Source organism: Mauremys mutica, unplaced genomic scaffold (genome assembly GCF_020497125.1).
Source record: "Mauremys mutica isolate MM-2020 ecotype Southern unplaced genomic scaffold, ASM2049712v1 Super-Scaffold_100274, whole genome shotgun sequence".
Classification (NCBI taxonomy): Eukaryota; Metazoa; Chordata; order Testudines; family Geoemydidae; genus Mauremys; species Mauremys mutica.
Window position 1 is genome coordinate 629,614 of NW_025423301.1, and position 11,193 is coordinate 640,806.

The 11,193-nt window shown below is 39.9% G+C and overlaps 1 pseudogene; it reads right to left on the reverse strand.

The window, feature by feature from the left end:
• Positions 1-2,200: 2,200 nt before the first annotated feature.
• LOC123360589 lies at positions 2,201-8,179 on the reverse strand (annotated as a pseudogene).
• Between the last annotated feature and the right edge of the window lie 3,014 nt (positions 8,180-11,193).

Sequence of the window (11,193 nt, forward strand, 5' to 3'; positions counted from 1 at the left end):
TCTGACATGAGAAGAAAGTTTAGGGATCTCATACTCTCTGGATCAACACAGAGCTGCCTAGATCTTCAGGAAGGATATCAATATAAGAAACACCTAAATCATCTGTTCTGGTCAGACCATTTCCTCTTCCAACTAGAAATAAGAACTCTTTCCATTGTAAGCATCACCACAGTCCCATCTCAAAGACTCTTAGGACCCTAAAAAATTCCTAAACTTACTTTAGATATGTCTTCACTACTCTCTTTTACACACACACACACACACACACACACACACACACACACTCTCTCTCTCTCTGCAGATGAGTGTTCAGCTGGTGTTGATTTGAGGTCTCAGTATACTTGCTTTTATGGCTTCTCACGTGGGAAGCAAGTCCTGTTGTGGATTTGTAAATGCGATTGCATTTCTAGCAAGCATAGTCATTGTTGGGGGTAAGGTTTGAGGTCTTGGCCTTACGACATGATATATTCCCCCGCTGCGATCTCACACACCATGCCTCAAAAGTAGACATGGACTTATGGCACAGACCTCTCTATCTGAGGCTGTCCAGAGCAGTGGTGACCAATGGGAGCTGTGGGAAGTGGTGGCCAGCACATCCCTGCAGCCCACGCTACTTCCTGCAGCACCTATTGGCTGGAAACGGCGAACCGCAGCCACTGGAAGCTACGGGCAGCCGTACAAATGTAAACAAACTGACTGCCCGCCAGCAGCTTACCCTGACAGGCCGCATGCAGCCCACGGGCCACAGGTTGCTCACCACTGGTCCAGAGCAATGAGTTCTCAGATTTTAATGTCTATCTTGAATTATTTGATGTTAGCCTTCAAAATGTCCTTATATCTGAGGCTGGGTTGACCCTTACAGTGGGTTCCTGTGCACAGTTGACTGCAGAGTATCGCTTTCAGTATATAGAAAACCTCAGTAGGCACCATGCGTTGGACCCAGCAAAACTGAGCCCTGAGTATGCTCTCGATTCCACGGATTTGGCACCTTTCATGGACTTCAGCGTTGGGCATCCTGTCCTACTACTTGATGTTGCAGATGGATCTTGGGCAGTGAAAGTGGAAGCTCTCCAACTGTTTGAAGTGCTGTCGGTATAGAATCCATATCTCGTAGCCGTAGAGGAGTGAGGTGAGAAAAACAGCATGGTAGATTTTTATCTTGGTTCTGAGGCAAAACTCCATGCTCCCTCCAGAGCCTGAAGGTGAGCCTGCCAAATGTCATGCTGGCCTTTGTGAGATGCTGAATAATCTCATCTTCCAACATGGTGTTATTGGAAAGTGTGCAATCCGGATAGCAGAATTCCTGATCGACTTGAGGGGTGAGTTGTCAGTTGTGACAATGGACTCACGGTGCTTGCGATGCTCATGGTCTGGTCCTGGCTGGTACATGACTTCTGTCTTGTTCAGGCTGACTGTGAACCAAAGCATTTTGAGTCCTAGGCAAAGTGATACATGACAAGTATGTGTACAATGACAGCAGTCATCAACAAACAGGAGCTCTCTTAAAAAGCTATTTGATTACCTTGGTGCAGGCCTTGAGTCACTGTAGATAATAGACCACCATCCAATCTAAACTCGATGTGTACCCCTTTGCCAAAGTCCTGGAATGTGAACAAGAGCATGGCTGAAAAAAAACGGTGGCAAAGAGGGCTGGAGCCACTACACATGCTTGTTTGGAGCTGCTGGTGATAGGGAAGGTTTCTGATGAGTCACCACACTCCATCACCCTGGCCATCATGCCATTGTGAAGTGAGTAGATGACAACAATCCTCTTCTTCATAAATTTGTGTTCCCAGAGGAGTTTTCACAGGCACTCACAATTCACTGTGTCAAAAGCCTTGGTCAGAGCAACAAATACCACATATAGGTCCTTATTCTGTTCACAAGCCATCTCTTGTATTTGTTAGGCTGCAAAAATCATGTCCATGGTGCCACAACCAGCACAAAAGCCACTCAGTGACTCTGGATACACCAGGTCCACTAAATGAGAGATGAGCCTGTTGAGGACAACCAGGCAAGGATTTTCCCAGTTACGGACAGCAGTGAGATTCCGCAATGGTTGTCACAGCTTGATATGCTTCTCTTCCTTTTGTGCAGATGGACTATGAAAGCATCCTTATACTCCTGGGGCATGGTACCCTGTTCCCATATAGTCTTGAAAAGGCTGGTGAGTTTCCTGCCAGGTGTGCACCTCCACGTTTATAGACGAAACAAACAGTACTTCATTTCATAATATACTTCAGTTTCTCCACAGTTGAAATTCATGGGACAAGTGCAGCCTGTTTCTTCATGTTTATACCACTGTGATATCATGAATCTTGTATGCGAGGTCATACTATAAAAAAGAGAATACCATTAATCTATATGAGGTGCTAGGATATTTGATCATCACGTAAGTTAATTTGTAATTAAGATAAACACCATTAGGTTCATCCTAATTATACTAAAATGCAGATCATTAGGACTGAAATCAATGGAGTTACTCCTACATTAAATCAGTGTAATGTAGTGGAGAGTAAGTCCCAATATTAATATGTTAGAATAGAAATGAGCTGTTGCAGGCACTGCCCCTGCAGCTCCCATTGATTGGGGTTCCTGGCCAATGGGAGCTGTAGGAGTGGCGTTTGGGGCGGTGGCAGCGTGCAAAGCAGAGGCCCCTGGCTGCCCCTACGCATAGGAGATGGAGGAGAGCCATGCCGCTGCTTCTAGGAGCAGGCCCCCGACCCTGCGCCCCAGCTGGAGCGCCACAACGGAGCAAGCCCCAGACCTCGCTCCCCAGCAGGAGGTCAAGGGCTGGATAAAAACAGCTGGTGGGCTTGCCCACCCCTGATCTAGAAGCTGCTCCCATTGAAGTCAGAATTTTGCCATTGCTTCCAATGCCTATAGGATCAGACTCCTTAGTTCATCTATCAGTTGGTGTAAAGTTATCTGCAGTATATTTTCTAGTATTTATCTGGTCTAGTTTAAAATCACAAGCAGAGGGTCTTCCACCATCATTATTATAAAGATATTTTTGTGAAATTCATCTTAACATATCCTTTCCTTAATTTCATTCCATCACTCCTAGTTACCAATTGTTTCACCCTACAATTATTTTTCCTCTTTTGTGTTTACAACCTTAAAGTACTTAGTTATCAAGTCCCTTCCACTGCAACTGGCTATTTAGTCATATTTATTTTGCATTTTTAATGTTTCTTTATAAATCAGCCCTTCCAGTCCCTTGATCCTTCCCTCCCACCCGCCTTCTGAGTACCATGTCTTTCTGGTATAGAGGTACCCAAAACTAAATAGAATATTCCAGTACTCATCTCACAAACGATGTATAAAGAGGAACTATAACCTCCCTTCTTTGTGACATGATGCCCCAAATTGCTGTTCAAGGGGCATCAAAACAACATTTGCTTTTTTTGGCTGCCACAATTTGCTGAAAGATCATATACATCTTATATGCTGTCTACTATCACCCCTTGCCGTATGTCAGCATAACTCATTTCCAGTAATATACAGAAAATCTCTTTTCTTAGTATATCATGGAAGCCTGCAACTGTCCGGGAAGCATTTCATTTTGTTATTATCTAACCCTATTTCCAAAATTATGTGCCTTTGTATTATTTCTCATTTTCACTACTGTTCATAACATGCCTCAATTCCATAGTATTTATGAATGTGATTAGCACACTATTTCCTCTTTCAGATCATTAATGAAGATGTTGAGTCTTCTATAACACTGCATGCTGTCACTTCCTATAGACACTTTCTTATAACTTGACACACTGCTGATTAGCATTAATCTTTGTGTAAAATACTCCAGCTACTCAATCCATGTGAAAGTGATAATTGATAACTGCATTTACCTTAGACCAGTGGGCCCCAACACGGTGCCCATGGGTGCAATGGCGCCCGCCGGGGCATCTAGGTGTGCCCGCGTACAGGCTGGTGGACAAGCATCTGCTGAAATGCCACTGAAAAGTGGTGTTACCAAGAGGTGCCACTGCTGAAATGCCGCTGATTTTCGGTGGTGACGCCTCTTGATGATGCTACTTCGGCGGCATTTCGGAGGATGCTTGTCCGCTGGCCACGGTCCTTAGTGGTTTGTCGTCCAGTGCCCGCCACCCGGAAAACGTTGAAGACCACTGCTTTAGACCATCTGCCTACTAGTTTTGTAAATCCAGTTGCAAAACTGCATGAAGAAGAAAAACTATCTGAAATTCTATTTTTGTTATGAGAAAGTAAATGGAATTAAGTGTTTGGTACCAATATTTAGAGGTTAGTTTGGTTTTAATGGGGACATCGAGGACCAAGTTCTTTTACCCCCTTTACAAATTCTTTGTACAAAAACTGTTTACACAATGCCCTAAAATAGCAGACTAATATTGTACTGTGTATATATACACACACTAAGGTCAAAAATAAAAGTTTGCAAAATAAGTGAGCAGATTTTACCAACTCACAAGCACTTATTTCCCATTAAATGCAGATGGAGCTTCTGCGTGCTTACCTCTTTGGAATCAAAATATGGATTTAGAAACCTACAGTGAGATTTAGAAAACTAAAGCAAGGTTCTGAAAATCTTAACAGATAAATATCTGTCTCGCATAATTTAACTATTTGTCCACAAACACACATCCATTTTTCATGGGAAAACAGTTGATCTGAAGTTTTGGAAGACTAGGTTCCATGAGAAACAAGTTGGTATAAACTTGATGATGTCCCTTTAATGCCAGTGAACAGTTTTGGGTTGCTTGGCATGACTATAATAAAATGCTCTTCTCTTAAAATTGGGGTCTCATAAAGCTTGCATGGTCTCCTGTAGCATTTCCACTTGTTGCATTTAATCGCAAAATCAAGTTTATTAGTTGACTGGGTTCAATTAACTGCAACTGGTAGCCCACGATATTCAAGTTCTCAGCAATTCAGAAGATGCTCCAAAAGCACATTACAAAAGTTAAAGATTTCCACAGACTTTCAGTAAAATATTTAGATCATTCAAGTACTTCAGCCACTGTGGCCATTATCACAGAATGGCCAAAGGAGTCAAAATATTTAAGTCATTCAAAATTTTGAGGGTAAAGTCTCTGGAAATCTAATTTCATGGAGTACAGTTGCAATGTCTTTTCACTGTCAAAAATATACAACTTTGTGTTTCATATTCAGAATTCCACATCTAGCTGATATGGTGTTTTTTCATCTAAAATTCAAATACCTCCATTGTTTCATGTCTCATTCAGAACTTAAATGCTTTTGCTGAAGCAATTAATTAATATATTTTAATAACAGTTCAAAATTAATGAGCAGAAGTGATGGCTGTTCAAACAAACTGTTCATTTTCTTCAAGGACAATTTTGTGCACTTTTTAAATGTAGGTTGGAACAAGTTTTTTTTTTTAATTTAATATTTGTATAGAATAAAAAAAAGCATAAATTAACACCATTCTATACTATGGACCCATCCTTGCTTTGTGCTGGAATCATCACAGGGACAGCTCCCATTCTACTTAGATTAGGTGCAGCTACCTTTGACGGTGGAAAGTTTGGGTTTTGACCAGGAGAACGTTCAAAGTCTTCACTTGGTACTTGATTATATGGAGTCTTGGCATATCCTTCCATATTGGAGGGAGACATTGAACCCAGAGAGGAACGATTGCTGCCTATATAGCTGCGGGCTGTTGAAGTACGACTCTTTGGAGGAGGAACATCCTCTCTGAAAATAGTTAAAAATAAAAATGGTTTAAATCAAGAATGTATTGGTGTTTTGAGAGATTTATAAAATTTCTACTGTTTTTTCTATTACAAAAATAAAAGTGTAAAAAACAGTAATACTGTTTATTACTTTTAAAAAATGTTTCAAATATTTACCACTTTCAGAATCCTTTTTAACTGAACAAAATATTGAAACATCAGAAAATAGGGTACAGGCATATTAATGTATACTACATTAAAAGTATAAGGTTTTAGGCTTAGCTGTCACACTGGCTTAATGTACTGGCTTAGGTCAATGCAGAATTCTAATCAGCCATAATGAATATATTACCCACAAGAAAACATTAAGAGGAAGTTATTTTCTAGTTTCAGATATTACAGTTCAAAGGGTAAAGAAAATGGGCCATTACCTAATATCATGATGCACTTCTTTTTCATATTTTTTTCTCTTTACGTTTCTTACAGCAACAGAAGACAAGAAAGGCCAATAAAAAGAGACCCAGAAGAGTTCCAATAACTGCTCCAGCAATTGTGCCAGCTGTATTTATAGCTAGAATAGATTAACACAAATTACTACAATACTGACATTTAACTGAATTTGCATAACTAGAGAATTCTCCATTTACACCTTAAAATAAAAACAAATGTTCTCTATACTGAGAAATATTACTGAACTGATACATGCATACTTATACACGTTTAAATTAAAAAAAACAAAAAAAAACCACAAACACATGGGAAGACAGGTCAAAAGGCTGACTTGTTTATTGGAGCTGAAAGAACGCTCAATACTAAAAAATATGACAAAATTAAAAATGGTGTCAGCTACCTGTTCTACAGCATATTTCTTTTATAGATTACAAAAGGATCAAATGAGTTTATTTTTTTAACTCATTCATCAACATTTCTAATTTTGCAGAAACTATTATATAGCAAGTACTTACGGGGAGTGACATTTAGCACAACGAAACAGTCATCAGTGCCAATTCTGTTTGCAGCCACACAACTGTATGTACCAGAGTACTCCTCAGAGACATTTTTCAGAGACAGTTCACCTGTGTCTTTATCTAAAAATATTGAAGAAACTAGTTAAAATTTTCCATTAATGATTATTCAATATTTCAAAAGGTGTTAATCCATTACAACAAATTTTATTTTAAATGTCAGTGTCTTAGTTATTTTGACATCAGTTTGAAAAAAAAATGAGTCATTTGTCAAGCTGCAAAGAGCTGTCATATATAATACTATCATTCTTTTATGAATAACTGGAAGCTTATTCCATAGCATTTAATTTCAGTATTCGGTCTTGGTACTCCATACCACTAGTCTGCTGAGAACACTTCCTTGCCAAGAGTGTAAGGGATGTGTCTAACACAGGTAATCTGTGAGGTACCAGATCTTAAGACAGTAAGCCTAGGCATAAAAAAACCTTAGCATTTCAAGGTAAAATAAAAACATGAAGACAAAGCCTATTATCCATCTTAAATATATTATAATAGCAAAGGATAAACATTACTTAATAACGATGTCGCCGGAAGTTCCTCTGTGCCAGTTATTTTCCTCCAGTTGTAGGACAAGAGTGGGGAACCTTCCTGTGATACACATTTCAGGGTAAGGTCTCTTCCAGTTTCCTGTGATCCTTCAATGTAGCATTTAGTCATTGCTGGCTTTACTAATAAATAAAGTATTATTTAAATTAATTAAAAGTCAGTTATGGTGTCCATTAATTAAGCTTTAGCAAATAAATCATTTTTCACTGTACAGAACTTGAAATCAGCCTATACTTTTTAACTCTTATGTTTCATACAAAGGGCAAACCAATTTTTGAGCCATTTTCAAGAAATGTTAATTATTTCTACATTTTTGTCCTCCTCCTCCTCCATTCCACTGGGGGAAGAGGGGTATCAATCCTCTAATTTTTGAGCACTAAATAATAGGGCTGTCAATTAATCACAGTTAACACCTGCTATTAACTGAAATCAAAACTTAACGGTGTTAATTTTTTTAAACACATTAATCATATACATGTGTGAGGGTGGAAGGCACCAGCAGCAGGTGAGGGCTGGAGCCCCACGCACCAAGAGAGGATGGAGCCCCGAGCAAGGCTGAAGCCCAGAGCCCCCACCCCGACCCTCTATTTGAAAATATAGAAAACCCACAAAAATGTAAATAAATGGTATTCTAGTATTGTTTAACAGTGCAATTAAAACTGCGGTTATTTTTTTTAACCTCGCGATTGTTTTTAAATCGCTTGACAGCCCAATTTATCCACTTACAATTTAGTATTAGATTATGAATTTATTTTACACAAGCATCTTTTATTTTAAGTGTCAAATGTAATATGGCATGTAACAATTTGCCCTCAAAAACATATACAGTGTATAGCATCTGTACAAATTATCTTACCAAGCACAGTCAACTGTATTTTTTGGCTTTCAACTCCCGGAGCTTTCTTCACTCTGCACTGGTATGTGCCTGTGTCTGCTGAAATCGTGCATGTTAAATGTGCGTAAGATGCAACAGACCTGTACAGACAGTTCGGGGAGTAAAAGGAAACGATGAGACAATATTGCTCAGTATGAGAGACAGTGTATCAGCACACAAGCAGCATAACAATTGTCAATTTTTGTAAGCACCACAGGAGAGATTGGAAAGAGGAGAATGAGGCAGTTTTTCGTATGTTTGTGAGGAACTCCTCCCAAGCATGAGGGGAAGGCCTAGGAGAAAACAAACGAGCTCATTTGAAAATTTAACAAGTGAGCAATGGAGTCTGGCAGATAGAAAATCTGCACCTCAAGAGTGTCCCTGGAAACAGCAGTGCCTCAATTATTCACGTTCTGGGGGCTTCAAACTCCCTGGGATTCAGCAGCAGGATTCCCTCACAGCAGTCCAATGAGTGGCAAAGAGCAAGCACTTGACTTGATCTTTGACAAGGGATCAAAATCAACAGGCTGAGAGAATGATCCTTGCAGCAGCATTCACAATTTAATTATTGTTTCTCAGATACATAAATGAGAGATTAGCACGAGAGTCAAATGACTGACATTCAGTCTTAGGTCTAACATTACATTATAAAGGATGCCTGTTAGAGCCTGCTACACAGTTAAGTAACAAAATGGTTTACATAGTAAACTTCTTTAGTCACCTCTTGTGTTGAAATTTTTCATGCTTCTCAAAATATTAAAAACTGAGGAAATTGGGGCAAAATCTATCTATTCATTTCAGAGTTCTATAAAGGCCAGTTCCCATTTAGCCCCCTCCCCTCCCCACTGGCTTCCACACACAAAGACACTCCTTGAGTGTATAAGCTTTACAACCACCATTTGGAAAAGGCTTGCTTTGAGGAAGGCAAACTGTCATGGCTTTGTTTAGAATTGAGTTTTTAGTTTTGCAGACATGAACATTTAAAACCAACTCCCTCGCTTACAGAATATAAATCAATTGTAAAGTTATCTAGGTATTATACATTAAACTACACACAAAAAGAATAATGAAGATATTTTTGTACAGAAACAGCTGTACCGCAGCATAAAGAGACTTCTGTCAGCTACTAGTCAGATTCACTTCATGACTCCACAATCAAATTCACACTTTCACTTTGAAAATGTGTACATGGAGCATTTCTAATTTGTGCAGTGTGTCAATTGCAGTCTGCACTAACAGTCTCAGGTGCAACTGCTTGTCTCTCCAGCTGTGCATAGACTCAATACTCAGTGAAAACCTCCTCTCAGCTTTTACATGTTATGCAAAATGCAGCAGACATATGACAATTGCTATATTAGCCAATAAACAAGCCATTGCAGGTTGGGCATCCACCACTTGCTGTCAGTCTCCTGACAGCATACTCTTCCACTGCCATCCTTAACCTACTGAGTATACCAGTGAAGCTGCATTTCTTCAGGTTTGTGTAGTCAGGAAAAGGTTACAAGCCAGTGCAAAAATGCATATACCTGGTCACCTGGAATCAGTGGGGACACAAAAACCATTATGCCACTTGTTCAGGAAGAGCAGCATTCCCCTATACTAGCCCCTGAGAGATCAACACATTTTGAAAATTCTAGCATTACGTACACTGCCTGGTCACCCAATGTACACATCCATGAACCTGCCATAGTGAGCCATTAAGGCTTGCAACACCGCTGAATAGTTTGAACCTCTTTCCAATATTATGCATTTAGATTTATTTGAGGCTGCCATAAAATGTGCACATAAATTCAATAGCTCATGCAGTTTGGGAGTCCCAGCTATTTAAATCCTTAACCATACACCTCTTCAACACATATATGCCCTACAAATGACCCAACTTCACTCATCATAGGCTTCCTACTGTCAAAATGGTGCCATATAAGCAGCAACTGTCCACGGTAGCCAGCTTCCACAGGGCAACTGCCCCGCTTTTCCACACAAAGGGGAGCTCTTATCCATAAGGTCTGGAATTCCACAAAGGAAGATACTGTAAAACCCATTTCATTCTCAAGTTATGCAGACACTGCTGCTCATCACAGGCTTCAAGAACTCAGTCTGTAGTTATGATCCAAACGCAAAAGTGATGCTCTACCTACTGACACCACCATCTGCAAGTACAGTGCAATGTTGTCTACTCCAAGCATGATGAATGCATGACTGGTGAATTACAAATTCCAAGAATTAATCTTCCTTCTCAAGCTGTCTACAGACAGTGCTAAAACATCCTCCATCCACCACCTCATAGAGGCCTCAATAGTTTCACAGAAGTTCCAGCAGAAAAAACTCTTCTTGTTAAGCAAGGAGAACCAAGTCTTCACCTTTAACTCCATTTTATAGAAAGGACTAGGAAATGGTACCAGTAGGGAACCTATGGGATTTTCCCCAGTAAATTGTGGGGGAGGGGGAGAAGAGGTCAGACTTCAACATTCCCCTTGGCTCCAAGATGGCCTTTTGGAAACTCTCAGAAACCCACAGCCTCAGACAGCTGTACCAGGATCTGTGGGATAGGTACTCCAAGGGCAGATAAATTGTCATCAGATGGTACTAGTGAGAGTTTAGGACAGAACTGCAGATGACCTGCGCCTGAAAAAACCGTATCTAGCGTGGACATTGTACTGCTAATATTTACACTGATGCTATCCCACCAGTTCAATTACAAAGGGTTACATGGTCTATTGTAGACAAGGGCATTTAATTTAATTTAACCACACATACTACCAGTGTAATTTCAAATCACATAGTCAAGAGATACTAGAAACATGTATTCCTGGGTTGATTTGTATGTCACATAGACATATCTAAATTCTGTTATACCTGACATGTTGCATTTGTCATATATTATCCCACACAATTCCCTCTCAAAAAAAAAATCAGGACAAAATCTCTCAGATAACCCAATAATTCAGCTGTACAAGACAGTCAACTCTGCCAGCCCACAATCCATTCACCCACCTTTACCTTGTTGAATATTGTGATAAACTCAGGACAGACAGTTGCAAGAGGGGGAGAGAAGTCAGTCCCAGAGGGT